The sequence below is a fragment of the Phyllobates terribilis genome, unplaced genomic scaffold (genome assembly GCF_046119375.1).
Source record: "Phyllobates terribilis strain yellow unplaced genomic scaffold, ASM4611937v1 Scaffold_51__1_contigs__length_9155689, whole genome shotgun sequence".
Lineage (NCBI taxonomy): Eukaryota > Metazoa > Chordata > Amphibia > Anura > Dendrobatidae > Phyllobates > Phyllobates terribilis.
Window position 1 is genome coordinate 6,542,232 of NW_027362811.1, and position 26,945 is coordinate 6,569,176.

Genomic DNA, 26,945 nt, shown 5'->3' on the forward strand with positions numbered 1-26,945 from the left:
TTTCTTTGTAGCGCTTGATGGTTTTTGCAGCTGCACTTAGGGACACTTTCAAAGTTTTCCCAATTTTTCGCACTGACTGACCTTCATTTCTTAAAGTAATGATGGCCACTCGTTTTTCTTTACTTAGCTGCTTTTTTCTTGCCATAATACAAATTCTAACAGTCTATTCAGTAGGACTATCAGCTGTGTATCCACCTGACTTCTGCACAACATAACTGATGGTCCCAACCCCATTTATAAGGCAAGAAATCCCACTTACTAAACCTGACAGGGCACACCTGTGAAGTGAAGACCATTTCCGTTGACTACCTCTTGAAGCTCATCAAGAGAATGCCAAGAGTGTGCAAAGCAGTCATCAAAGCAAAAGGTGGCTACTTTGAAGAACCTAGAATATAAGACATATTTTCAGTTGTTTCACACTTTTTTGTTAAGTATATAATTCTACATGTGTTAATTCATAGTTTTGATGCCTTCAGTGTGAATGTACAATTTTCATAGTCAAGAAAATACTGAAAAATCTTTAAATGAGAAGGTGTGTCCAAACCTTTGGTGTGTACTGTATACAGGGTGGTCCAAAAGTAGGTGGACAGAAAGTGTAATAAGGTTATGAAGGGACAGATTTAACAAACATGGTGTAAAGTGAAACTGGCTCATTTGCCCTTAGCAACCAGTCAGATTCCACTTTGCATTCCTCACAGACTCTTTGGAAAATGAAAGGTGGAATCTGATTGGTTGCTAAGGGCAACTGAGCCATTTTCACATATCTAGTTTTCAAAGATAGATCTCCCCCAAATCTGTTTTCTTTTCAGATAACACATAATGGCAAATAATTTAAATACAGATCAAAGAAAATGGATTTTAACAGAGTATTGGAAATCTCAAAATGCTGAAACCGTTACAGCAAATTGGGTTGAAACATTTGGTACTCAAGCCCCAAAGAGACAAACCGTTTACCGCATTCGTGACAAATTCAATGCCACTGGCTCAATCCTTAATGCTCCAAAAACTGGTCGACCCAAAACAGTCTGTACAGAAGATAATAAACAACTTGTTGCTGAAACATTTGTTCAGAGTCCAAAAAAGTCCACCAGAAGAGCCTCTTTGGAATTGGGAATTTCACGAGCTTCTATCATGCGAATCCTGAAATCTATTGGGTGGAAAGCTTATCGTCCACGTCTAATTCATGGTTTATTGGAGGATGATCCAGACAGGCGGCTGCAATTTAGTGTTTGATAAATCTCCCCCTTCATAACCTTATTCACTTTCTGTCCGCCTACTTTTGGACAACCCTGTGTGTATATATATATATATATATATATATATATATATATATATACACTGCTCAAAAAATAAAGGGAACACTCAAACAACACATCCTAGATCTGAATGAATGAAATATTCTCATTAAATACTTTGTTCTGTACAAAGTTGAATGTGCTGACAACAAAATCATTCAAAAATCATCAATGGAAATCAAATTTATTAACCAATGGAGGCCTGGATTTGGAGTCACCCCCAAAATTAAAGTGGAAAAACACACTACAGGCTGATTCAACTTAGATGTAATGTCCTTAAAACAAGTCAAAATGAAGCTCAGTATTGTGTGTGGCCTCCACGTGCCTGTATGACCTCCCTACAACGCCTGGGCATGCTCGTGATGAGGTTGCGGATGGTCTCCTGTGAGATCTCCGCCCAGACCTAGACTAAAGCATCTGCCAACTCCTGGACAGCCTGTGGTGCAACGTGACGTTGGTGGATGGTGCGAGACATGATGTCCCAGATGTGCTCAATTGGATTCAGGTCTGGAGAACGGGCGGGCCAGTCCACAGCTTCAATGCCATTATCTTGCAGGAACTGCTGACACACTCCAGCCACATGAGGTCTGGCATTGTCCTGCATTAGGAGGAACCCAGGGCCAACCGCACCAGCATATGGTCTCACAAGGGGTCTGAGGATCTCATCTAGGTACCTAATGGCAGTCAAGCTACCTCTGGCGAGCACATGGAGGGATGTGTGGCCCTCCAAAGAAATGCCACCCCACACCATTACTGACCCAGTGCCAAACCGATCATGCTGAAGGATGTTGCAGGCTGTCACATGTGCTCAGTGTGAACCTGCTTTCATCTGTGAAGAGCACAGGGCGCCAGTGGCGACTTTGCCAATCCTGGTGTTCTGTGGCAAATGCCAAGCATCCTGCACGGTCTTGGGCTGTGAGCACAACCCCTATCTGTGGACGTCGGGCCCTCATACCACCCTCATGGAGTCGGTTTCTAACCGTTTGTGCAGACACATGCACATTTGTGGCCTGCTGGAGGTCATTTCGCAGGGCTCTGGCAGTGCTCCTCCTGTTCCTCCTTGCACAAAAGCGGAGGTAGCGGTCTTGCTGCTGGGTTGTTGCCCTCCTACGGCCCCCTCCACGTCTCCTGGTGTACTGGCCTGTCTCCTGGTAGTGCCTCCAGCCTCTGGACACTACGCTGACAGACAAAGCAAACCTTCTTGCCACAGATCGCATTGATGTGCCATCCTGGATGAGCTGCACTACCTGAGCAACTTCTGTGGGTTGTAGAGTCCGTCTCATGCTACCATGAGTGTGAAAGCACAAACAACATTCAAAAGTGACCAAAACATCTGACAGAAAGCATTGCTACTGAGATGTGGTCTGTGGTCCCCACTTGCAGAGCCACTCCTTTTATTGAGTGTGTCTTGATAATTGCCAATAATTTCCATCTATTGTCTATTCCATTTGCACAACAGCATGTGAAATTGATTGTCAATCAGTGTTTCTTCCTAAGTGGACAGTTTGATTTCACAGAAGTTTGATTTACTTGGAGTTATATTCTGTTGTTTAAGTGTTCCCTTTATTTTTTTGAACAGTGTATATATATATATATATATATATATATATATATATATATATGTATGTATATATATATGTATGTATATATATAACCATATAATATAGGATGAGAGATCCTGTAGCCAGGAGCCAATTCAGTCAGTGCATATAACTTTATATATCTGTGGACAGTATAACACATCCAGTGTACATATTGTTATATACCATCTGGTGTCTGTAGCCATGGTATATTATATATTGGTGATCCCGGCCCCTAGGAGGGGAACACATGGCATTACCAGGAATGCTATGTGTTCTGCTTAGTTAAGGGTTAAATGGCGGGAGAATGGCTTTCCCGCCGCTTTCAGATGGTCATGTAGCTAGGAGAAGTTAGGGAATTGATTGGATCTAAGGCCCGGCCATTCAGGGCACCGTAACAGGGGAGATATGTTTTCTGCCCTGGAGATGGACCGTGATTGGAGCGGGTATCAGCTGGGGGATATAAGGGAGCAGTGCCGGAGGTTCATGTCTGTCCTCCGGCACTGTCGTACCTGAAGTGCTGCCCTGCCCTCCCTCCATGAATTTTTGGCACGGCCTAGCGTTAGTCGTCCAGGTATCTGGATGGACAGGTAGTTGATTAACGGGCTTAAGCCTCATGGCCGAGCTGCGGTGTTGGAAAAATGGTTTGAACCTTTTAAGAAGTCATTATGTTAATATGGTTATATTTATATGATATGTTTTAATATTTTAATAAAGGCTGTGGCCAATCTTTTATCCACCAAGTCAATGTGTCAAGCAGTATTTGTTATGCGCTGTTTAGGTAGAGAGTTAGATTAATGTGTAATGCCTTTGCAATGTATCTGTAAAAATCGAAAGCTATACTATGGCTCTGTATGGCATCTGATTTTTTTTTACGCACCCAGACTTGAATGTGCGAGTCTCATCTGATTTATAGAAGAAACCAGAGCACGCTGCACTATTTTTCTCACACAAATTCAGTGAAAAAAAAATGTCTCATCTGCACTGTGTCACTGAATAACAATGGTCCGAGTGTGGTCCGTTATTTCAACAGACAGCACCCGGACCAAAAATACGATCATGTGAATGAGCCCCAATCCTGGCTAGAAATCAGACATGAATTGCAGCAGCTGCTTACTGATGGTCTCCTGGCCAATCTCCTGCCAGCTTCCAGGATTTAAACCACAGAGAGGAAGCAGTCAGCAGATTGTGTGCTGTGATGAGGGCCTTTATGAGAGGGTGTAAAGATGGCAGCTGTGATGACCAGGGTAAGTGGAAGGGCTCTGGCGGGTGCAAGGGTTAAGTTACTTGCATGTTGTCTGGTTATAGGTAAATTCCACTTTTACATTGTGCTGCTGTTTTATGAGATTTGCATTGCTGGGATCTTCATGGTTTATGTGGAGGCATGTCATTGTATGATTTTCCAATTTTCTTTTTTTTGTCTTATTGCTGAAACTACAACTTGGCTTCTTCACTCTTTTTAGGCCATTTAAAAAAAACAAACAAACCCTTGTTGCTTACTGAAATTCCTGCTGTGACTTTGCTGCTTGCCTACAGGACTGAGTACTGGGCTAGTTGAGGCCTAACCCTGACAGCACATGTAACTCCTTTAGTGATATGGGTTAGGATTAGTGATGAGCGAGCACAAAAATGCTCGGGTACTCGTTGCTCGGGTCGAGCTATTGGAATACTCGGGTGCTCAACCCGAGCAACGAGTCCAATGTAAGTCTATGGGAAACTCGTGCATTTTTCAGGCGGCTCCCCCCGGCGGTCTGCAGAGGGCCTAAAAATTGCCCAAATCGATGGGAACAGTGCTCAAATGACATGGGAAAAGCATGGGGAAGACCCCTGGAAGCATTTCTGACTCCCAGGTCACTGCTGTCAACAACGTTGTCAGAGTATTACACCACTTTTACGGACTCACAATAAAACATACAAAACCAAAATGGATTTTCCTGGGAAATATATTAAGAAACATCCTTTCCAGGGTAATGACTTGTATATAAGGCAAAATAAATAACCAAAAACAAAAATACTCCTCCACACCTTGGGCTATGTTCACACGTAGCGTTTTTGCACTTTTGCATTGCTTTCAACAAAGACAAATGCATTCACCGGGAAATGTCATTTTAACATTTTACAACCTTATCTGGCTATGTGGTGTGTGACACATCATCAGTGCTGAAAAGACATGGGAACAGCATGGGGAAGACCCCTGGAAGCATTTCTGACTCCCAGGTCACTGCCTAAAAGTGTGCCCATCATAAGTGATCCTTGGCGCATGCGAAGATGCCTCCCGCCATGCACGTGTCGTTGCAGACTTGCAACAATCACTGTCCACGTCTTTGTCCCAGTGCAGCGTTCAGTTGTCCCTACCCCATTCCTTGGAATGCAAGCGCAAGTATGCAGCCACCCACCCACCCACCCACAGGCTGCAATACTACACTGACAAATTTTTGACAGCTGCTTGCACTTGAAAATGTGGCCTTTTAGGCTCGTGGAGGCGGAAGCTTTTGATAACCTCATGCAGGAGGCGGCCGGGTGTCCATACTCCTGTCCCCAGCCGCCACTGTTTCTCCCGGTGTTGTCTCCTCCTTCCAGAAGCACGGTTCCCACAACATTACCTGTGCCCTCCCCAGTGCACTTACTGGGAAGGACTGCCTAACCACAAACACGTGGACAGGTGAATGTGGCCAGGGAAGGTACGAAGCCAGTCCACAGCTTTTTTTTGCTGAGAGTTGTATTTAGCTCGGTGAAAGGACTGGCATAGAGTGAAACCGTATCTACTCTGGGTGTCATTTCTCCGTCACCAGGTTCCGTCCATTGTCACACACGACCATGCCTGGCTGTATGTTCAGCGGTGCGAGCCACAGATCAGGCTGCTGTGTTACAGCTTTCAACAACTCTGCAGTGCTGGGCGGTTTGTCAATTAAGCATTAAGCATGTTATCTTCAGTACAGCCTGTTGCCGCTTGGCCAAGGCAGTGCTGCAGTGCTGTCAGCTTGTGACTGATGTGGTCATTTTGGAGATGGAGGAGGAGGGGCATGAGCTGAACAATGTGATTATATTGAGGTTAAATTGGTGGCGCTGTTTTTTTATACTAAAGAAAGATCCTATTGTTTTGTTTTTTTACGTTATTTTTTAAGACAAATGCATTCACCGGGAAATGTCATTTTAACATTTTACAACCTTATCTGGCAATGTGGTGTGTGACACATCATCAGACACATCCTTTTTTATTTATGATGGAGGGACTCTGAAAGTCATAAAGCCTATTTTTATAGGGACATCAGATGGCCCTTACTATTCTTAAAAGGCCAGCAGTCGGCCCTAGCTATTGTTAGAGAGCCATTAGCCGGCTATGCTTTGTTGTTCCCATTATTAACAAGTGGGTCTCCTATACTGTTATTGCGTATCCAGTGACTGCAAGGGCTGCCAAAAATTTGGACGCAACCCAATACCCCTTTGAAGAGACATAGAGGAGGGTCTCAGTAAAAAAAATGTTCCCATTAGAAAGGAGCGGGTCTCCTATAGTGGTAATGCCCATGCTGTGACTGCAAGGGCTGCCAAAATTTGGGAAAAACCCCACTAAGAATTTAAAGACACATAGAGCAGGGCCACAGTAACAAGGTACGACATGTTCCCATTAGAAAGGAGAGGGTCTGCTATACAGTTATAGGGTATGCAGTGAGTCCAACGGCTGACCAATTTTAGGAAAAAACCCACTAAGAATTTAAAGATACACGGAGCAGGGCCACAGTAACAAGGTACGACATGTTCCCATTAGAAAGGACAGGGTCTGCTATACAGTTATAGGGTATACAGTGAGTCCAACGGCTGACCAATTTTAGGAAAAACCTCACTAAGAATTTAAAGACACATAGAGCAGGGCCACAGGAACGACAAATTCCCATTAGAAAAGAGAGAGTCTCCCATAGTGTTGGCCTATACAGTGAATGCAAGGGCTGCCAAAAATTTGGAGGCACTTCAATGCCCCTTGGAAGAGACGTGGAGGAGGGCCTCATAAAAAAAAAAAATGTTCCCATTAGAAAGGAGCGGGCCTCCTATACTTGTAATGCGCATGCACTAAGAGTATGGGCTGACAAACATTTACCCCTGGGGGGTATACATGAACATACTGTATAAAATAATTTTTTAACGGGCATCATAAACACCCTTTAAAAAAATTATGTGGGTGTTGCATCACAGACCACGGTCATCATGGTGATATGGTGGTGGAGGATGAGGAGGACAAGAGCAAATAGCCAAAATCAGGAAGCGTATACCCATGTATGGGTGTGAAAAGGTGCATGGGAATACACCTCCCAAGAAAAGACACTGGATTTGAGTTTCTCATGCTGCTATCATTCGGTGTTGTTGAGAAGCCTGGCCCAATCCAGCCCTTGTTCATTTTTATAAGAGTCAGCCTGTCAGCATTTTCAGTTGACAGGCAGATAATTGATTTTTGGGCCTTCTGTGTAACTGCCAGGTACCACTGACCTAGATGCTGTACCGAAATCTCGCACATCAATCTGCTCATCTCTAGTGTCTAGCAGTGGCTGTCCCTATTGACTACACGTAAACCCTCAGTCATACTGATCATTCTATTATAATGGGAAGTCGGAAAAGATAAGTGTGGGCAGGACAAGTGTCTTGTCAATAGCCAACTCATGTCTATGGCCACCTTAGCATCCGGAAAGCCATTCTCCAACCTACCATAAAAATGGAGGATAGGTAAAGGCTGTTAGAGCCTCAGCTAAACCTCACGTAAAAGAAGTCATGTAACAGTTATTTTAAAATAATAATGTAAATAAAACACAAGTCCGGATAAATGTCATTTTCCAAAACTTTATTTAGCATTGACTTTTTAATTAAAATCATTAAAGTATAAACTCTATTTTAAATGTAAAAAAAGCTGCAGGGGCAACAGTTTTTCTTCTGAAACTCCTTTGTGGTCAAGTTGTTCTGCTGTCAAAGGCCCTGCTTGTTCTTGGTCTTCCCCATCGTGCAAATTCTGAAGACCAGGATTGCTCCTCGGGGTCAGGCTTTTGTTGACCAGTCATGAGGTCAGAATGCCATGGAGATATATAGCCTTCAGTTTAGGAAAGCAAGAGGGGAATAAGATGAATGTGATGTACTGACAAGACAGAGCTAAAAAAACAATATGTATGAAATAATATGTGACGTTGCAAGTTGCACAAAAACTGGGCCACAATGACCAAAGTGCAGTAGCATTAAAGAGCTTACAAAATGCATGTTTTAAAGAGAAACTGTCATGTGCCATTAATAAGATTTTTTTTTTCCAAAACAACTTCAGGGAAACAAAATCATTTAGACCAGGTAAAATATCTCCATATTTATGGCAAGTGACAGATCCTCTTTAAAGAAGAACTCCCGACAAACATATTATCTTGTAAACCTTTCTAGATACAGGGAAGGAAATAATTATTTGATCAATTGCTGTTTTTGTAAGTTTGCCCACTGACAAAGACATGAACAGTCTATAATTTTAAGGGTAGGTTAATTTTAACACTGAGAGATAGAATATCCCCCCAAAAAATCAAGAAAATCACATTGTATAAATTAGATACATTTATTTGCATTTTGCAGTGAGAAATAAGTATTTGATCCCCTACAAACCATTATGAGTTCTGGCTCCTACAGACTAGTTAGACGCTCCTAATCCACTTGTTACCTGCATTAAAGACAGCTGTCTTACATAGTCACATGTATAAAAGACTCCTGTCCACAGACTCAATTAATCCGTCAGACTCTAAGCTCTACAACATGGGCAAGACCAAAGAGCTTTCTAAGGATGTCAGGGACAAGATCATAGACCTGCACAAAGCTGGAATGGGCTAAAAAAACAAAAGTAAGACGCTGGGTAAGAAGAAGACAACTGTTGGTGCAATAGTAAGAAAATGGAAGAAGTACAAAATGACTGTCAATCGACATCGATCTGGGGCACCATGCAAAATCTCACCTCGTGGGGTAGCCTTCATCATGAGGAAGGTGAGAGATCAGCATAAAACTACAGAGGGGGAACTTGTTAATGATCTCAAGGTAGCTGGGACCACAGTCACCAAGAAAACCATTGGTCAAGCGAGTACAGAGTATCTTCAGCGTGCTCGGTGATATGTTTGAATCACTCCCATGTGCATGATTTGCGACTGACAGCTTTAATATATGTGAAGAATGCTAATTTCTTAAGCATTCCTCACATGTATTAAAACTGTCAAAGAAGCACGCTGAAGATACTTGGTACTCGCCCGAGCATACTCGTCGAAAGGGTTAACTGAACATACTCGCTCATCACAAGTGCAGGCCCATCTGAAGTTTGCCAATGAACAACTGTATGATTCTGCGAGTTATTGGGAGAAGGTGCTGTGGTCAGATGAGACAAAAATTGAGCTCTTTGGCATTAACTCAACTCGCTGTTTTTGGAGGAAGAGAAATGCTGCCTATGACCCAAAGAACACCATCCCCACTGTCAAGCATGGAGGTGGAAACATTATGTTTTGGGGGTGTTTCTTTGCTAAGGGCACAGGACTACTTCACCGCATCAATGGGACAATGGATGGAGCCATGTACCGTAAAATCCTGAGTGACAACCTCCTTCCCTCCACCAGGACATTAAAAATGGGTCGGGGCAGGGTCTTCCAGCAAGACAATGACCCAAAACATACAGCCAAGGCAACAAAGGAGTGGAGGGAGTTGAAACTCCGAGTTGCCAATCGACAGCCTCAAAATCTGAATGATTTAGAGATGATCTGCAAAGAGGAGTGGACCAAAATTCCTCCTGACATGTGCGCAACCCTCATCATCAACTACAAAAAAAGTCTGACTTCTGTGCTTGCCAACAAAGGTTTTGCCACCAAGTATTAAGTGTTGTTTTCCAGAGAAATCAAATACTTATTTCTCACTGCAAAATGGAAATAAATTTATCTAATTTATACAATGTGATTTTCTTGATTTTTTTGGGGGATATTCTATCTCTCAATGTTAAAATTAACATACATGCGGCCCGGCGTCTCTTTGCCACCAAAACACACGGCCTGGCATTGCGTGCCACCAGAGCACACGGCTCAACTCCCACGTGCCAACAAAACACGTAGCCTGGTTTCCGCTTGTCACCGAAGCATATGACCCAGCATCCGTATGCCACTGAAGCATATGGCCACATAATCGAATGTCACTGAAACATATGACCCCGTGTCCATGTGCCACCAAAGTACATGGACCAACATCCACATGCCACCGAAGCTCATTGACCGACATCTGCCTGACACCGAAGCACATGGCTAAATGTTTGCAGCACAGTTAAATCCACTGGTAGAGAATATAATGTCATGCTATGGGTCATCTATGTACGTATATAAGAATATGACAAGCTATCAAAATATGAAATTATAACCAAACTGTAGATAATAATACAACCGCTAACATACAGTATGTTATCAGAAAATGAATTACTGGAGAGCTTACCCTCCAGGTCACACTCATTGGCAATTGGTCTGCCTCTGATTTTTTTTTTCCACCAAAGCACAAGGCCTGACATCCCAGTACAAACGAAGTACACTGCCCAAAGTCCATGTGCTATTGAAGCACAAAGTCCGACGTCCGCGGGCCACCGAAGCACAAAGAACAGCGTCCATGTGCCATAGAAGCACAAGGTCCTCGAGTTTGAGTCCCACTGAAGCACAGGGCTCGGCATCCGGGTGCCACCGAAGCACACGGCCCCACGTCCAGGTACCACCGAAGCACACAATCCGGTGTACGGGTGTCACCGAAGAACACGGCCCGGCATCTGGTTGCCACCAAGGTGCATGGCCCCGCGTACATGTGCCATTGAAGCACAAGGCACCGCGTACGGGTGTTAGAACTCTCCTGTTAGGTTTTTTCTATCTTGCTGGTCACATGACCTTTTTTGCCTATTTAGTCCTGCTCCGCCCTCCTGGCCTTGCTGGACTTCATTGTAATTTCTACTCTTAAGCTAGCTTGGTGCTTAGTAACCTTTCTCAGTCAGTTTTCCTAGGTCTTTGGACCTTTGTTCTATGTTGTGTGTTTGTCTTTTACTGCTACAATTTCTGCTAGGAGGTGTCCAACTTTATCCCAGTCCCTAGTTCTTGTAGTGATCCCTTTCTTGCATCTATAGGTCTTCGTACAGACTAGCGAGGACTTTAGCGGGTCTGATCGCAGGATCAGGTTCCCCGTTACATCGTAGGGATCTAGCTTATTTCTATTGTAGGGACAGATCTCCTTTCTTTCCTTAGTGCTTGTAGCAGATCATAACAGTAAGTCCAGCCCAAAATATCTCTAAGGAAAGACTTCCAGTTTCCATCATGGTGTCGGTTCAGGATTTGGCTCAACGCCTGCAGGGACTCTCTCTGGAGGTGGCCGAGCTCCAACAACACGTGAGTAGCTGTTCTGGAGCACATTTTGTGGAGCCAAAGGTACGTTTGCCTGATTTATTTTTTGGTGATCAACACGAATTTTTTTCCTTTAAAAATGCTTGTTTGTTGTATTTTCATTTGAGACCCAGATCCTCTGGTGATGAATCACAGCGCATAGGGTTCATAATGTCACTTTTGCGCAAGGAGCCTCAGGGATGGGCCTTTTCTCTCCAACCTAGTGATCCATGCTTTAGATCAGTGGATAGTTTTTTTTCTGCTTTGGGTTTGTTGTATGATGATCCTGATCGTGTCTCATCAGCTGAGACTGAATTGAGACGTTTGAGGCAGGGATCAGGTAATGTGGAAAAATATTGTTCTCACTTCCGTCGGTGGTCTGCCCAGGTGGGGTGGAACGATTCAGCTTTGAAAAGTTTGTTTCTTGCGGGGCTAGGTGAAAGGGTTAAGGATTTGCTGATTGCTTATCCCACACCTGGAAACTTGCAGGAGGCAATGCAATTAGCTATACAGGTGGACAGGAGACTGCGTGCAAGGGTTAATGAGAGTAAATCCTCTGCCATGTCAGCTCCGAGTCTTGAGAGGGTCTGTACTGACATTGGAGAGCCGATGGAGATTGGGGCGATGGCACCCCGCTCTCAGGAAAAAGACCGCAGGTATTCTGAAGGTTTGTGCTTTTATTGCGGGAAATCTGACCATTTTATTAAGAACTGTGTGCTGCGTATGAACAAAGAAAAAAAAAAGGTCATGTGACCAGCAAGATAGAAAAAACCTAACAGGAGAGTTCTAACAGTACCCCCTCTTCTATGAGGATCCTCCGGATCCCCTAGGCCCAGGCTTATCAGGAAACCTCTTGTGAAACGCTCTGACAAGTCTGGAAGCAGAAACATCATCCGCCCTCACCCATGAGTTATCCTCGGGTCCGAAAACCCTTCCAAGCGACGAGATACTGCAAACTCCCTCTATACCGTCTAGAATTTAGGATGCGGGAAATTTCGTATTCCCCGTCCTCCACCACCGGAGGAACAGTGGCAGAGGCGTCACCATCCGACACACAAGCTCTTTTCAACAGAGAAACATGAAACACCGGATTAATCTTCCAGGAGGTAGGAACCTCCAACCTAACAGCAGATTGGTTAACTACCTGAAGCACCTTAAAGGGCCCTACAAACTTGGGACCCAATTTTTTAGAAGGAATCCTCAACCGCAGATTCTTAGAGGACAACCAAACCATGTCACCAATAGCAAACAAAACCTCTTGCCGTTTCCTATCAAAGTAGCTCTTAGATTTTTTGTTAGCCTCCTGAAGATTACCACGCACATCTGTCCAAACTCTCTCCAAATCACCGGAAAAACTCTCCTCCTCAGGCACAGCCGATACCAATTTGGAGAATGACCCAAAAGACGGATGTCTCCCAGAACAACAAAAAAAAGGCGAACAACCATACATCCTCTTCTGCTGGTTGTTCGCCTTTTTTTTTGCTGTATTAAAACTGTCAAACAAGCACACTGAAGATACTTGGTACTCGCCCGGGCATACTCGTCGAAAGGGTTAACTGAACATACTCGCTCATCACAAGTGCAGGCCCATCTGAAGTTTGCCAATGAACAACTGTATGATTCTGTGAGTTATTGGGAGAAGGTGCTGTGGTCAGATGAGACAAAAATTGAGCTCTTTGGCATTAACTCAACTCGCTGTTTTTGGAGGAAGAGAAATGCTGCCTATGACCCAAAGAACACCATCCCCACTGTCAAGCATGGAGGTGGAAACATTATGTTTTGGGGGTGTTTCTTTGCTAAGGGCACAGGACTACTTCACCGCATCAATGGGAGAATGGATGGAGCCATGTACCGTAAAATCCTGAGTGACAACCTCCTTCCCTCCACCAGGACATTAAAAATGGGTCGGGGCAGGGTCTTCCAGCAAGACAATGACCCAAAACATACAGCCAAGGCAACAAAGGAGTGGAGGGAGTTGAAACTCCGAGTTGCCAATTGACAGCCTCAAAATCTGAATGATTTAGAGATGATCTGCAAAGAGGAGTGGACCAAAATTCCTCCTGACATGTGCGCAACCCTCATCATCAACTACGAAAAAAGTCTGACTTCTGTGCTTGCCAACAAAGGTTTTGCCACCAAATATTAAGTGTTGTTTTCCAGAGGAATCAAATACTTATTTCTCACTGCAAAATGCAAATACATTTATCTAATATATACAATGTGATTTTCTTGATTTTTTTGGGGGATATTCTATCTCTCAATGTTAAAATTAACCTACCCTTAAAATTATAGACTGTTCATGTCTTTGTCAGTGGGCAAACGTACAAAAACAGCAAGGGATCAAATAATTACTTCCTTCACTGTATGTATGCTATGTAGTATTATCGTGTTACAATACTTACTGACCACCTTCTACCCCAATTTTCAGTGCCGCCTAGGTTCATTAAAAGCTGTTAGAATTTTTTTGCACACCGCCAAATCTTTGTTCAATTAGTCCATAACCCCGATCTTATGAAACCTTTTCTTCATCCCAATTGAGCTTAATGGCATATGGCTGAAAGAGATCTTCCCCATCAGAATCACCCTACATATAAACTTCAGGGAATCCAACAATGGCTAAAAATTTCTGACCATCACCATCACATCACACCGCATTCACCTTTCCATCTTCCGGTAATCAACTTGACAGCCGGCAGCCTACACTGCCCTTTTAGCGAGTCCACTTGTGTTCCTATATAGGACAGTCTTGAAAATGGAAAATATTTTTTTCGTGAATTCCATTAATAATTTCTCCTCTGCTTCCTCACTACCTGTCTAAGTCTGTCTTCGCTGCCAAGACTTAGGTTAAAAAAAAACAAAAAACATCCACGTACTTTCCTTCCCTGATGCTCTTACTACAAATGTATAAGTGGATGACAATGAACATACCCTGCGCTGTGACTAGTATCTCACTGTTCTGAGCTTTCAGCCATGTAGTGATCACCTCTTTCTTATAACACTTCACAGCTTTCAAACACTTTATTAACATGTTAAACATATTTCCTTCCTTACTGCATGCATCTTCATCTGACCATACAGCCCCATCCAGTGAATTAGAATAAGACTTACTTGGCTACTGCGGTGCTGCTTGGATTGTGTCCTTGCTGTGACTTGCTCTTGGTTGGCCGCTGTTTGCTGCGTGAGACCTCCATGCCCCGGCCACCTCTTATCGTCTAGTGTCCACATCTTGTTGCACCTTGTTGCTGCTTCGATCTCTGCAACAACAGACACCGTGCGAGTATGCGTTCACATGTGATTTCACTGAGGATGCAACAAATTCCTGCCCACGCCAATTACTCCCAGTACGTGGCCTGTGCTGTGACTACTCACCTAATCCTGGATGCTGTCCATGCTTCCCAACCTAAATTTGTCCTGGCCTCTGTTCCTTACATCTCCTAGTTCTGAGTCCATGATCTGCTCCCGCTATATACTGGTTATGTCCAAGGCCTATTTCTAGTTATAGCTTGTGGTCATGAACCTGATCCCGGCTGTGTCCCTGGTGCCATGATCCTGGATGCAGCTCTTTGCTGTGTCCTAGTTATCCGTCACTCTGCTTACAGCTCCACATCTGGTACTTAAAGGGGTTTTCCAATGAACAAAAGTTCATTTTAATCAATACATCTTGGAATAATAATAATTTCCACAATTGGATGTGTTTAAATAAAATGTTCCTGTGCTAAGATAATCTTATAATGTGCCCCTGCTGTGTACTGTGCAATGACCCGACTTCTGTGTGCCACTGAAGCACATGGCCCGAACAGATGCCACAGAAGCACATGGTCTGATGTCCACATGCTGCTGAAGCATGCGGCCCGGCGTCTCTTTGCCACCAAAACACACGGCCTGGCATCGCGTGCCACCAGAGCACACGGCTCAACACCCACGTGCCAACAAAACACGTAGCCTGGTTTCCGCTTGTCACCAAAGCATATGACCCAGCATCCGTATGCCACTGAAGCATACGGCCACGTAATCGAATGTCACTGAAACATATGGCCCCGAGTCCATGTGCCACCAAAGTACATGGACCAACATTCACGTGCCACCGAAGCACATTGACCGACATCTACCTGACACCGAAGCACATGGCTAAATGTTTGCAGCACAGTTAAATCCACTGGTAGAGAATATAATGTCATGCTATGGGTCATCTATGTACGCATATAAGAATATGACAAGCTATCAAAATATGAAATTACAACCAAACTGTAGATAATAATACAACCGCTAACATACAGTATGTTATCTGAAAATGAATTACTGGAGAGCTTACCCTTCAGGTCACACTCATTGGCAATTGGTCTGCCTCTGATTTTTTTTTCCACCAAAGCACAAGGCCTGACATCCGAGTACAAACAAAGCACACTGCCCAAAGTCCATGTGCTATTGAAGCACAAAGTCCGACGTCTGCGGGCCACCGAAGCACAAAGAACAGCGTCCACGTGCCACAGAAGCACAAGGTCCTCGAGTTTGAGTCCCACTGAAGCACAGGGCTCGGCATCCGGGTGCCACCGAAGCACACGGCCCCACGTCCAGGTACCACCGAAGCACACAATCCCGTGTACGGGTGCCACCGAAGAACACGGCCCGGCATCTGGTTGCCACCAAGGTGCACGGCCCCGCGTACATGTGCCATAGAAGCACAAGGTCCTCGAGTTTGAGTCCCACTGAAGCACAGGGCTCGGCATCCGGGTGCCACCGAAGCACACGGCCCCACGTCCAGGTACCACCGAAGCACACAATCCCGTGTACAGGTGCCACCGAAGAACACGGCCCGGCATCTGGTTGCCACTAAGGTGCATGGCCCCGCGTACTTGTGCCATTGAAGCACAAGGCACCGCGTACGGGTGTTAGAACACTCCTGTTAGGTTTTTTCTATCTTGCTGGTCACATGACCTTTTTTGCCTATTTTGTCCTGCTCCGCCCTCCTGGCCTTGCTGGACTTCATTGTAATTTCTACTCTTAAGCTAGCTTGGTGCTTAGTTACCTTTCTCAGTCAGTTTTCCTAGGTCTTCGGACCTTTGTTCTATGTTGTGTGTTTGTCTTTTACTGCTACAATTTCTGCTAGGAGGTGTCCAACTTTATCCCAGTCCCTAGTTCTTGTAGGGATCGCTTCCTTGCATCTATAGGTCTTCGTACAGACTAGCCGAGGACTTTAGCGGGTCTGATCGCAGGATCAGGTTCCCCGTTACATCGTAGGGATCTAGCTTAGTTCTATTGTAGGGACAGATCTCCTTTCTTTCCTTAGTGCTTGTAGCAGATCATAACAACGGGTGCCACCGAAACACACGGTTCTGCTTAGAGGTGCCATTGAAGCACATATCCCGGCATCTGGGTGTCACCGAAGCACACTGCCCTGCATATGGGTGCCATTGAAGCACATGGCCCTGCGTCGGGGTACCACTGAAGCACACGGCCCCACCTCACGGTGCCAAGGAAGCACACGGCTTCAGGTTTGGGTGCCACTTAAGCACACAGCCTCCCTGTACGGGTGCCACCGAAGCACACAGACCCGTGTCTGTGTGCCACCGAAGCACAGAGACTCATGTCTGTGTGCCACCGAAGCACATGGCCCCGCTTCTCAGTGCTACAGAAGCACAAAGACCAGCGTCCGGGTATCACCAAAGAACACGGCTCCACGTACGAGTGCCCCTGAAGCACACGGTCCCGCGTCTAGGTGCCACCTAAGCACACAGACCCACGTCCGGATGCCACCGAAGCACATGGCCCCTTGTGTAGGTGCCACCGAAGCACACAGACCCACATTCGGGTGCAACCGAATCACACGGCCCCACGTACTAGTGCCACCGACGCACGCAGACACGTGTGTGGGTGCCACCGAAGCACACAGATCCACGTCCATGTGCCATAGAAGCACATGGCCCTGCGTCCGGGTGCCACCGAAGCACATAGCCCCGCTTTTCGGTGCTACTGAATCACAAAGACCGACGTTCGGGTACCTCCGAAGCACACGGCTCCATGTACGAGTGCCTATGAAGAACACGGTCTCGTGTCTGGGTGCCACCGAAGCACACAAACCCGCATCCAGGTGCCACCGAGGCACACGGCCTACCTTTTACGGGTGCTACCGAAGAACACTGCCCCACATACGAGTGCCACAGAAGCACATGGCCCCGCTTCTCAGTGTTACCGAAGCACTAAGATCGGCGTCTCGATACCATCGAAGCACACAGTTCCATGTACGAGTGACCCTGAAGCACAAGGCCTCGTGTCTGGGTGCCACTGAAGCACTCTGCCCCGGGTCCGGGTGCCACCAAAGCTCATGGCCGCGCATCTAGGTGCCACCTAAGCATGCAGACCCGCATCCGTGTGCCACCAAAGCACTCTGCCCCGCGTCCGGATGCCACCGAAGCACATGGCCCCTTGTCTAGGTGCCACAGAAGCACACAGATCTGCATTCGGGTGCAACTGAAGCACACGGCCCCACATACGAGTGCCACCGAAACACACGCCCCATGTCTGAGTGCCACCGAAACACACGCCCCATGTCCGTATGCCACCGAAGCACATGGCCCCGCCTCCGGGTGCCACCGAAGCACATGACCCTGCGTCTGGGTGCCACAGAAGCACACAATCCCGTGTCCGGGTGCCACCGAAGCACATGGCCTCCGTGTATGGGAGTCACCGAAGCACACAGCCCGTGTCTGGGTACCACCGAAGCATACACACCTGCATCAGGGTGCCACCGAAGCATACGGCCTACCTGTATGGGTGCAACCGAAGCACATGGCCCCACATGCGAATGCCACCAAAGCACACATACGTGCATCTGGTTGCCACCGAAGCACACAGACCCGCGTCCGGGTACCATAGAAGCACATGGCCCCTTGTCTTGGTGCCACCAAAGCACACAGACCCGCATTTGGTTGCCACGGAAGGACACGGCCCCGCTTCCGGGTGCCATCGAAGCACACAGCCCCACATACGAGTGCCACCAAAACACACGCCCCGTGTCTGGGTGCCACCGAAGCACATGGCCCAATGTCAATGTGCCACAGAATCACACAAACCCGTGTCCAGGTGCCACCGAAGCACATGGCCTCACTGTACAGGTGCCATCGAAGCACACAGACCCGTGTCTGGGTGCCACCGAAGCACACAGACCCGCGTCCATGTGCTACAGAAGCACACGGCCCTGCGTCCGAGTGCCACCGAAGCATGTGGCCCCGCTTCTCGGTGCTACAGAAGCACAAAGATCGGCGTGTGGGTACCACCAAAGCACATGGCTCCACGTACGAGTGCCCCTAAAACACACAGCCTCGTGTCTGGGTGCCACCAAAGCACACAGACACGCATCCATGTGCCATCGAAGCACTCTGCCCCGCATCCGGGTGCCACCGAAGCATGTGGCCCCGCTTCTCAGTGCTACCGAAGCACAAATATTGGCATCCGGGTACCACCGAAGCACACGGCTCCACGTACGAGTGCCCCTGAAGCACACAGCCCCGTGCCTGGGTCCATCCGAAGCACATAGACCAGAGTCCATGTACCACAGAAGCACTCTGCCCCCCGTCCGGGTGCCAACGGAGCACATGTCCCCATCTCTAGGTGCCACCGTAGCACACAGACCCGTGTCTGGGTGCCACCGAAGCACACAGACTAACGTCCATGTGCCATCAAAGCACATGGCCCCACGTCTGGTTTCCACTGAAGCACATGGCCCCGCTTCTTGGTGCTACCGAAGCACAAAGACCGGCGTCCGGGTACTTCCGAAGTACACGGCTCCACATACGAGTGCCCCTGAAGCACACGGCCTTGTATCTGGGTGCCACCGAAGCACACAGACCCACGTCCGTGTGCCACCGTAGCACCCTGCCCCGCATCCGGGTGCCAAGGAAGCACAAGGCCCCACATACGAGTGCCACCAAAGCACACGGCCCCGTGTCTGGGTGCCACCGAAGCACACAGACCAGCATCCGTTTGCCACCGAAGCACATGGCCTTGTGTCCGGGTGCCACCGAAGCACATGCCCCCTGTCTAGGTCCCACCGAAGCACAGACCCGTATCCGGGTGCCACCAAAGAATACTTCTCCATGTACGAGTGACCAAGAAGCACACGGCCTCATGTCTGGGTGCCACCAAAGCAGACAGACCCGCGTCCATGTGCCACCAAAGCACACAGACCCCAGTCCGGGTGCAACCGAAGCACATGGCCCCGTGTCTAGGTGCCACCGTATCACACAGACCCGTGTCTGGGTGCCACCAAAGCACATAGACCAACGTCCATGTGCCATCGAAGCACATGACCCCCGCGTCCGGTTTCCACCGAAACACATGGCCCAGCTTCTCGGTGCTACCGAAGCACAAAGACCGGCGTCCGGGTACCTCCGAAGTACATGGCTCCACGTACGAGTGCCCCTGAACCAACGGCCTCGTGTCTGGGTGCCACCGAAGCACACGGCCCCGTGTCTGGGTGCCACCGAAGCACACAGACCAGCATCCGTTTGCCACCGAAGCACATGGCCTTGTGTCCGGGTGCCACTGAAGCACATGCCCCCTGTCTAGATCCCACCGAAGCACACAGACCCGCGTCCGTGTGCCACCGAAGCACTCTGCCCCGCCTCCGGGTGCCATCGAAGCACATGGCCCCGTGTCTAGGTGCTACCGAACACACAGACCCGCGTCCGGGTGCCACCGAATCACACGGCCCCGCTTCTCGGTGCTACCGAAGCACAAAGCTTGGCGTCCAGGTACCACCGAAGAACACGGCTTCACGTACGAGTGCCCCTGAAGCACACGGCCCTGCGTCTAGGTACCACCTAAGAACACAGACCCACGTCCGTGTGCCACCGAAGCACATGGCTCCTCGTCCGGGTGCCACCGAAGCACATTGCCCGTGTCTAGGTGCCACCAAAGCACACAGACCCACGTCCGTGTGCCACCGAAGCACTTGGCCCCGCTTCTCGGCGCCACCGAAACACAAAGACCGGCGTCCGGGTACCTCCCAAGCACACGCCTCAACGTACGACTGCCACTTTAGCTCTCTGCACCGAGTCTGGGTGCCACCGAAGCACACGACCCCCTGAACGGGTGCCACTGAAGCACACAGCCCCACATAAAAGTGCCATTGAAGCACATGCCCCTGTGTCTGGGTACCACCGAAGCACACAGACCCACGTCCATGTGCCAAATAAGCACAGGGCCCTACGTACTGGTGTCACCGAAGCACATGGCTCCCGCTTCTCGGTGCTACTGAAGCACAAAGACCAGCGTCCAGGTACCTCCGAAGAACACGGCTCCACGTACGATTGCTCATGAAGAACACGGCTTCATGTCTGGGTGCCACCGAAGCACACGGCCCCGTTGAATGGGTGCCACCGAAGCACACAAACCTGCATCTGGGTGCCACCGAAGCACACGACCTCCCTGTACAGGTGCCATAGAAGCACACGGCCCCACATGCGAGTGCCACCGAAGTACACAGACCAGCGTCCGGGTACCACCGAAGCACATGGCCCTGCTTCCCGGTGCTATCGCAGCACAATGACTAGCGTCCGTGTACCACCGAAGCACACAACTCCACATACGAGTGCCCCTGAAGCACATGGCCTGGTGTCTCGGTGCAACCGTAGCACACAGACCCGCGTCCGGGTGCCACCGAAGCACATGGCCCGGTGTCTAGGTGCCACTGTAACACACAGACCCGTGTCTAGGTGCCACTGAAGCACACAGACCAAGGTTCATGTGCCACCAAAGCACATGGCTCCTCACCCGGTTTCCAACAAAGCACATGGCCCCGTTTCTTGGTGCTACGGAAGCACAAAGACCGGCGTCCGGGTACCTCCAAAGCACAAGACTCCATGTACGAGTGCCCATGATGAACACGGCCTCGTGTCTGGGTGCCACCGAAGTACAGGGCCCCGTTGAATGGGTGCCACCGAAGCACACAAACCTGCATCCGGGTGCCCCCGAAGCACACAACCTCACTGTACAGGTGCCACCGAAGCACACAGATCAGCATCCAGGTGCCACCGTAGCACAAGGCCCCGCTTCTTGGTGCTACCGAAGCACACAGACCGGCGTCTGGATACAGCCGAAGCACACGGCTCCGCATACGAGTGCCCCTGAAGCACAAGGCCTTGTGTCTGGATGCCACCGAAACACACAGACCCGCGTCCGTGTGCCACCAACGCACTCTGCCCCGCGTCTGGGTGCCACCGAAGCACATGGCCCATGTCTAGGTGCCAACGAAGCACACAGACCCGCGTCCGGGTGCCACCAAAGTGCACGGCCCCACGTCCGGATGCCGCCAAAGCACACAGCCCACATACGGGTGCCACCGAAGCACATAGACCCGAGTCCGGGTGCAACCGAAGCACACGGCCCCACGTCTGGGTGCCGCCAAAGCACACGGCCCCGCATCTAGGTGCCACCGAAGCACTCTGCCCCGCGTCCGGGTGCCACCGAAGCACATAGCCCCTTGTCTAGGTGCCACCAAAGCACACAGACCCGCAATCAGGTGCCACCGAAGCACACGGCCCCGCTTCCGGGTGTCATCGAAGCACACGGCCCCACATACGAGTGCCACCGAAGCACACGGCCTCGTGTCTGGGTGCCACCGAAGCACACGGCCTCGTGTCTGGGTGCCACCGAAGCACACAGACCCATGTCCGTGTGCCACCGAAGCACATGGCCTGGTGTCTAGGTGCCACCGTAGCACACAGACCCGTGTCTGGGTGCCACCGAAGCACACAGACCAACGTCCATGTGCCACCGAAGCACATGGCCCCTCGTCCGGTATCCACCGAAGCACATGGCCACGCTTCTCGGTGCTACCGGAGCACAAAGGCTGGCATCCGGGTACCTCCGCAACACATGGCTCCACGTACGAGTGCCCCTGAAGCACACGGCTTCGTGTGTGGGTGCCACCGAAGCACTCAGATCCATGTTCATATGCCACCGAAGCACTCTGCCCCGCGTCCGGGTGCCACCGAAGCACATGGTCCGTTGTCTAGGTGCCACCGTAGCACACATACCTGTGTCTGGGTGCCACCGAAGCACACAGACCAACGTCCATGTGCCACCGAAGCACATGGCCCCTCGTCCGGTATCCACTGAAGCACATGGCCCCGCTTCTCGGTGCTACCGAAGCACAAAGACCGGCGTCCAGGTGCCACCGATGCACATGGCCCTGCTTCTCGGTGCTATCGCAGCACAAAGACTGGCGTCCGTGTACCAACGAAGCACAAAACTCCACATACGAGTGCCCGTGAAGAACATGGCCTGGTGTCTGGGTGCCACCGTAGCACACAGACCCGCGTCCGTGTGCCACGAAGCACTCTGTCCCACGTCCGGGTGCCACCGAAGCACATGGCCCCTTGTATAGGTGCCACCAAAGCACACAGACCCACATTCGGGTGCCACCGAAGCACACGGCCCCGCTTCCGGGTGCCACCTAAGCACACAGCCCCACATACGAGTGCCACCGAAACACATGCCCCGTGTCTGGGTGCCACCGAAGCACGTGGCCCTGTGTCAAGGTACCACAGCACACAAGCCCGCGTCTAGGTGCCACCGAAGCACATGGCCTCCCTGTACGGGTGTCATTGAAGCACACAGACTCATGTCTGGGTGCCACCGAAGCACAAATACCCGCATCCATGTGCTACAGAAGCACACGGCCCTGCATCCGGGTGCCACGAAGCACGTGGCCCCACTTCTTGGTGCTACCGAAGCAACAAAGATCGGCGTCCGAGTACCACCGAAGCACACAGCTCCGCGTCTGGGTGCCACCAAAGCACACAGCCCCGCGTCTGGGTGCCACCGAAGCACACGGCTTCACATACGAGTACCACCGAAGCACACGGCCACGTGTTTGGGTGCTACCGAAGCACACAGACTTGCATCCATGTGCCACCGAAGCACATGGCTCCTCATCCAGGAACCACCGAAGCACACAGACCAACATCTGGGTGTCACCGAAGAACATGGTCCCACTTCTCGGTGCTACCGAAGCACAAAGACCGGCGTCCGGGTACCTCCGAGGCACACGGCTGCACGTACGAGTGCCCCTAAAGCACATGGCCTTGTGTCTGGGTGCCACTGAAGAACATGGTCCTACTTCTCGGTGCTGACGAAGTACAAAGACCTGCATCCGGGTACCTCCGAAGCACACAGCTGCACGTACGAGTGCCTCTGAAGCACACGGCCTTGTGTTTGGGTGCCACCGAAGCACACAGACCCACGTTCGTGTGCCACCGTAGATTTCTGACCCGCGTCCGTGTGCCACTGAAGCACATGACCCCCTGAATAGGTGCCACTGAAGCACACAGCCCTGCATAAGAGTGCGACCATAGCACATGACCCCATGTCTAGGTGACACCGAAGCACACAGACCCGCGTCCGGGTGCCACAGAAGCACTCTGCCCCACAACCTGGTGCAACCGAACCACATGGCTTCACATATGAGTACCACCGAAGCACACGGCCCCATGTCTGGGTGCCACCGAAGCACACAGATCTGCGTCCGTGTGCCACCGAAGAATATGGCCCCTCGTCCGGGTGCCACAGAAGCACATGACCTTGTGTCTAGGTGCTACCGAAGCACACAGCTTCACATACGAGTACCACCGAAGCACATGGCCATGTGTCTGGGTGCCACCGAAGCACACAGACCTGCGTCCATGTGCCACCGAAGCACATGGCCCCTCGTCCGGGTGCCACCGATGCACATGGCCCCGTGTCTAGGTGCCACCGAAGCACACACACCCACATCTGGGTGCCACCGAAGAACATTGTCCCACTTCTCGGTGCTACGGAAGCACAGAGACCGGCATCCGGGTAACTCCGAAGCACACAGCTGCATATACCAGTACCACCGAAGCACGCGGCCCCGTGTCTGGGTGCAACCGAAGCACAAAGACCTGTGTCCGTGTGCCACCGAAGCACATGGCCCCTCGTCCGGGTGCCACCAAAGCAAAGACTGGCGTCCCTGTACCATTGAAGAACACGGCTCCATGGACGAGTGCCCCTGAAGCACACTGCCTCATGTCTGGGTGCCACCGAAGCACACAGACACATGGCCCGGTGTCTAGGTGCCACCGAAGCACTCTTTCCCGTGTCTGGATGCCACCGAAGCACACGACCCACTGAACGGGTGCCACCGAAGCACATAGCCCAGAATATGGGTGCCACCGAAGCACATAGACTCGCGTCTGTGTGCCACCGAAGCACGTGACCCCACGTTCGGGTGCCCCCGAAGCACATAATCCCTTGTCTAGGTGCCACCAAAGCACACAAACCCACATTAGGGTGCCATCAAAGCACACAGCCTACCTGTACGGGTGCCACTGAAGCACATAGCCCGACAAGCGAGTGCCACCGAAGAACACAGACCCATGTCTGGTTGCCACCGAAGCACACAGACCCACGTCCATGTGCCACAGAAGCACATGGCTCTGCGTCCGTGTGCCAACGAAGCACATGGCCCCGCTTATCGGTGCTATTGAAGCACAAAGACCGGCGTCTGGGTACCTCCGAAGCACACGGCTCCATGTTCGAGTGACCATGAAGAACACGGTCTCGTGTCTGGGTGCCACCGAAGCACATGGCCTTGCATCCGGGTGCCACCGAAGCACATGGCCCTGTGTCTAGGTGCCAACGAAGCACACAGACCCGCATCCGGGTGCCACGAAAGAATACAGTTCCATGTACGAGTGCCCCTGAAGCACACAGCCTCATGTCTGGGTGCCACCGAAGCACACAGACCCGCGTCTGTGTATACCACCGAAGCACACAGACCCCAGTCTGGGTGCCACTAAAGCACATGGCCCCATGTCTGGGTGCCACCGTAGCGCACTGACCCGTGTCTGGGTGCCAGCGAAGTACACAGACCAACGTCTCTGTGCCACCGAAGCACATGGCCCCGAGTCCGGTTTCTACCGAAGCACACGGCCAGGCTTCTCGGTGTTACCGAAGCACAAAGACTGGCGTCCGGGTACCTCCGAAGTACACGGCTCCACGTACTAGTGCCCCTGAAGCACACGGCCTCGTGTCTGGGTGCCACCGAAGCACACAGACCCGCGTCCATGTGCCACCAAAGCACTCTGCCCCGCGTCTGGGTGCCAACGAAGCACATGGCCCCGTCTCTAGGTGCCTCCGTAGCAGACGGACCCGTGTCTGGGTGCCACGGAATCAAACTGACTGACGTCCATGTGCCACTGAAGCACATGGCCCCACGTCTGGAATCCACCGAAGCACATGGCCCCGCTTCTTGGTGCTATCAAAGCACAAAGACCGGCGTCCGGGTACTTCCGAATCACACGGCCACACATACGAGTGCCACAAAAGCACACGGACCCATGTCTGGGTGCCACCGAAGCGCACAGACCCGCATCCGTGTGCCACCGAAGCACATGGCCTTGTGTCCGGGTGCCACCGAAGCACATGCCCCCTGTCTAGGTGCCACTGAAGCACACAGACCCGCATCCGGGTGTCACCAAAGAATACAGCTTCATGTACGAGTGACCCTGAAGCACATGGCCTCATGTCTAGGTGCCACCAAAGCACACAGACCCGCATCCGTGTACCACCGAAGCACACAGACCCCAGTCCGGGTGCCACCGATGCACATGGCCCCGTGTCTAGGTGCCATCATAGCGAACAGACCCGTGTCTGGGTGCCACCAAAGCACATGGCCCCACATCCGATTCCCACCAAAGCACATGGCCCAGCTTTTCGGTGCTACCGAAGCACAAAGACCGGCAACCGGGTACGTACGAAGTTCACGGCTCCACATATGAGTGCCCCTGAAGCACACGGCCTTGTGTCTGGGTGCCACTGAAGCACACAGACCCACGTCTGTGTGCCACCGTAGCACTCTGCCCCGCATCCGGGTGCCAACGAAGCACATGGTCCCACATACGAGTGCCACCAAAGCACATGGCCCCTCGTCCGGGTGCCACCGAAGCAAAGACTGGCGTCCCTGTACCATTGAAGAACATGGCTCCATGGACGAGTGCCCCTGAAGCACACTGCCTCATGTCTGGGTGCCACCGAAGCACACAGACACATGTCCGTGTGCCACCGAAGCACTCTGCCCCGTGTCCGGGTGCCACTGAAGCACATGGCCTGGTGTCTAGGTGCCACCGAAGCACTCTTTCCCGTGTCTGGATGCCACCGAAGCACACGACCCACTGAACGGGTGCCACCGAAGCACATAGCCCAGAATATGGGTGCCACCGAAGCACATAGACTCGCGTCCGTGTGCCACCGAAGCACGTGACCCCACGTCCGGGTGCCCCCGAAGCACATAATCCCTTGTCTAGGTGCCACCAAAGCACACAAACCCACATTAGGGTGCCATCAAAGCACACAGCCTACCTGTATGGGTGCCACTGAAGCACATAGCCCGACAAGCGAGTGCCACCGAAGAACACAGACCCATGTCTGGTTGCCACCGAAGCACACAGACCCACGTCCATGTGCCACAGAAGCACATGGCTCTGCGTCCGTGTGCCAACGAAGCACATGGCCCCGCTTATCGGTGCTATTGAAGCACAAAGACCGGCGTCTGGGTACCTCCGAAGCAAACGGCTCCATGTTCGAGTGACCATGAAGAACACGGTCTCGTGTCTGGGTGCCACCGAAGCACATGGCCTTGCATCCGGGTGCCACCGAAGCAC

At 50.6% G+C, this 26,945-nt stretch overlaps 1 long non-coding RNA gene across 2 annotated transcripts in view; it reads right to left on the minus strand.

Moving 5' to 3' along the window:
• Positions 1–7,806: 7,806 nt before the first annotated feature.
• The window catches only part of LOC141191729 (uncharacterized), a 41,863-nt gene continuing 22,724 nt past the window's right edge, over positions 7,807–26,945 (minus strand). For both annotated transcript variants that reach the window (XR_012265448.1, XR_012265449.1), the window contains exons 2-3: positions 14,371–14,516; positions 7,807–7,946 (exon numbers count right to left, since the gene is read on the minus strand). This is a non-coding gene — a long non-coding RNA (uncharacterized lncRNA). The remainder of the gene's footprint in view (positions 7,947–14,370; positions 14,517–26,945) is intronic.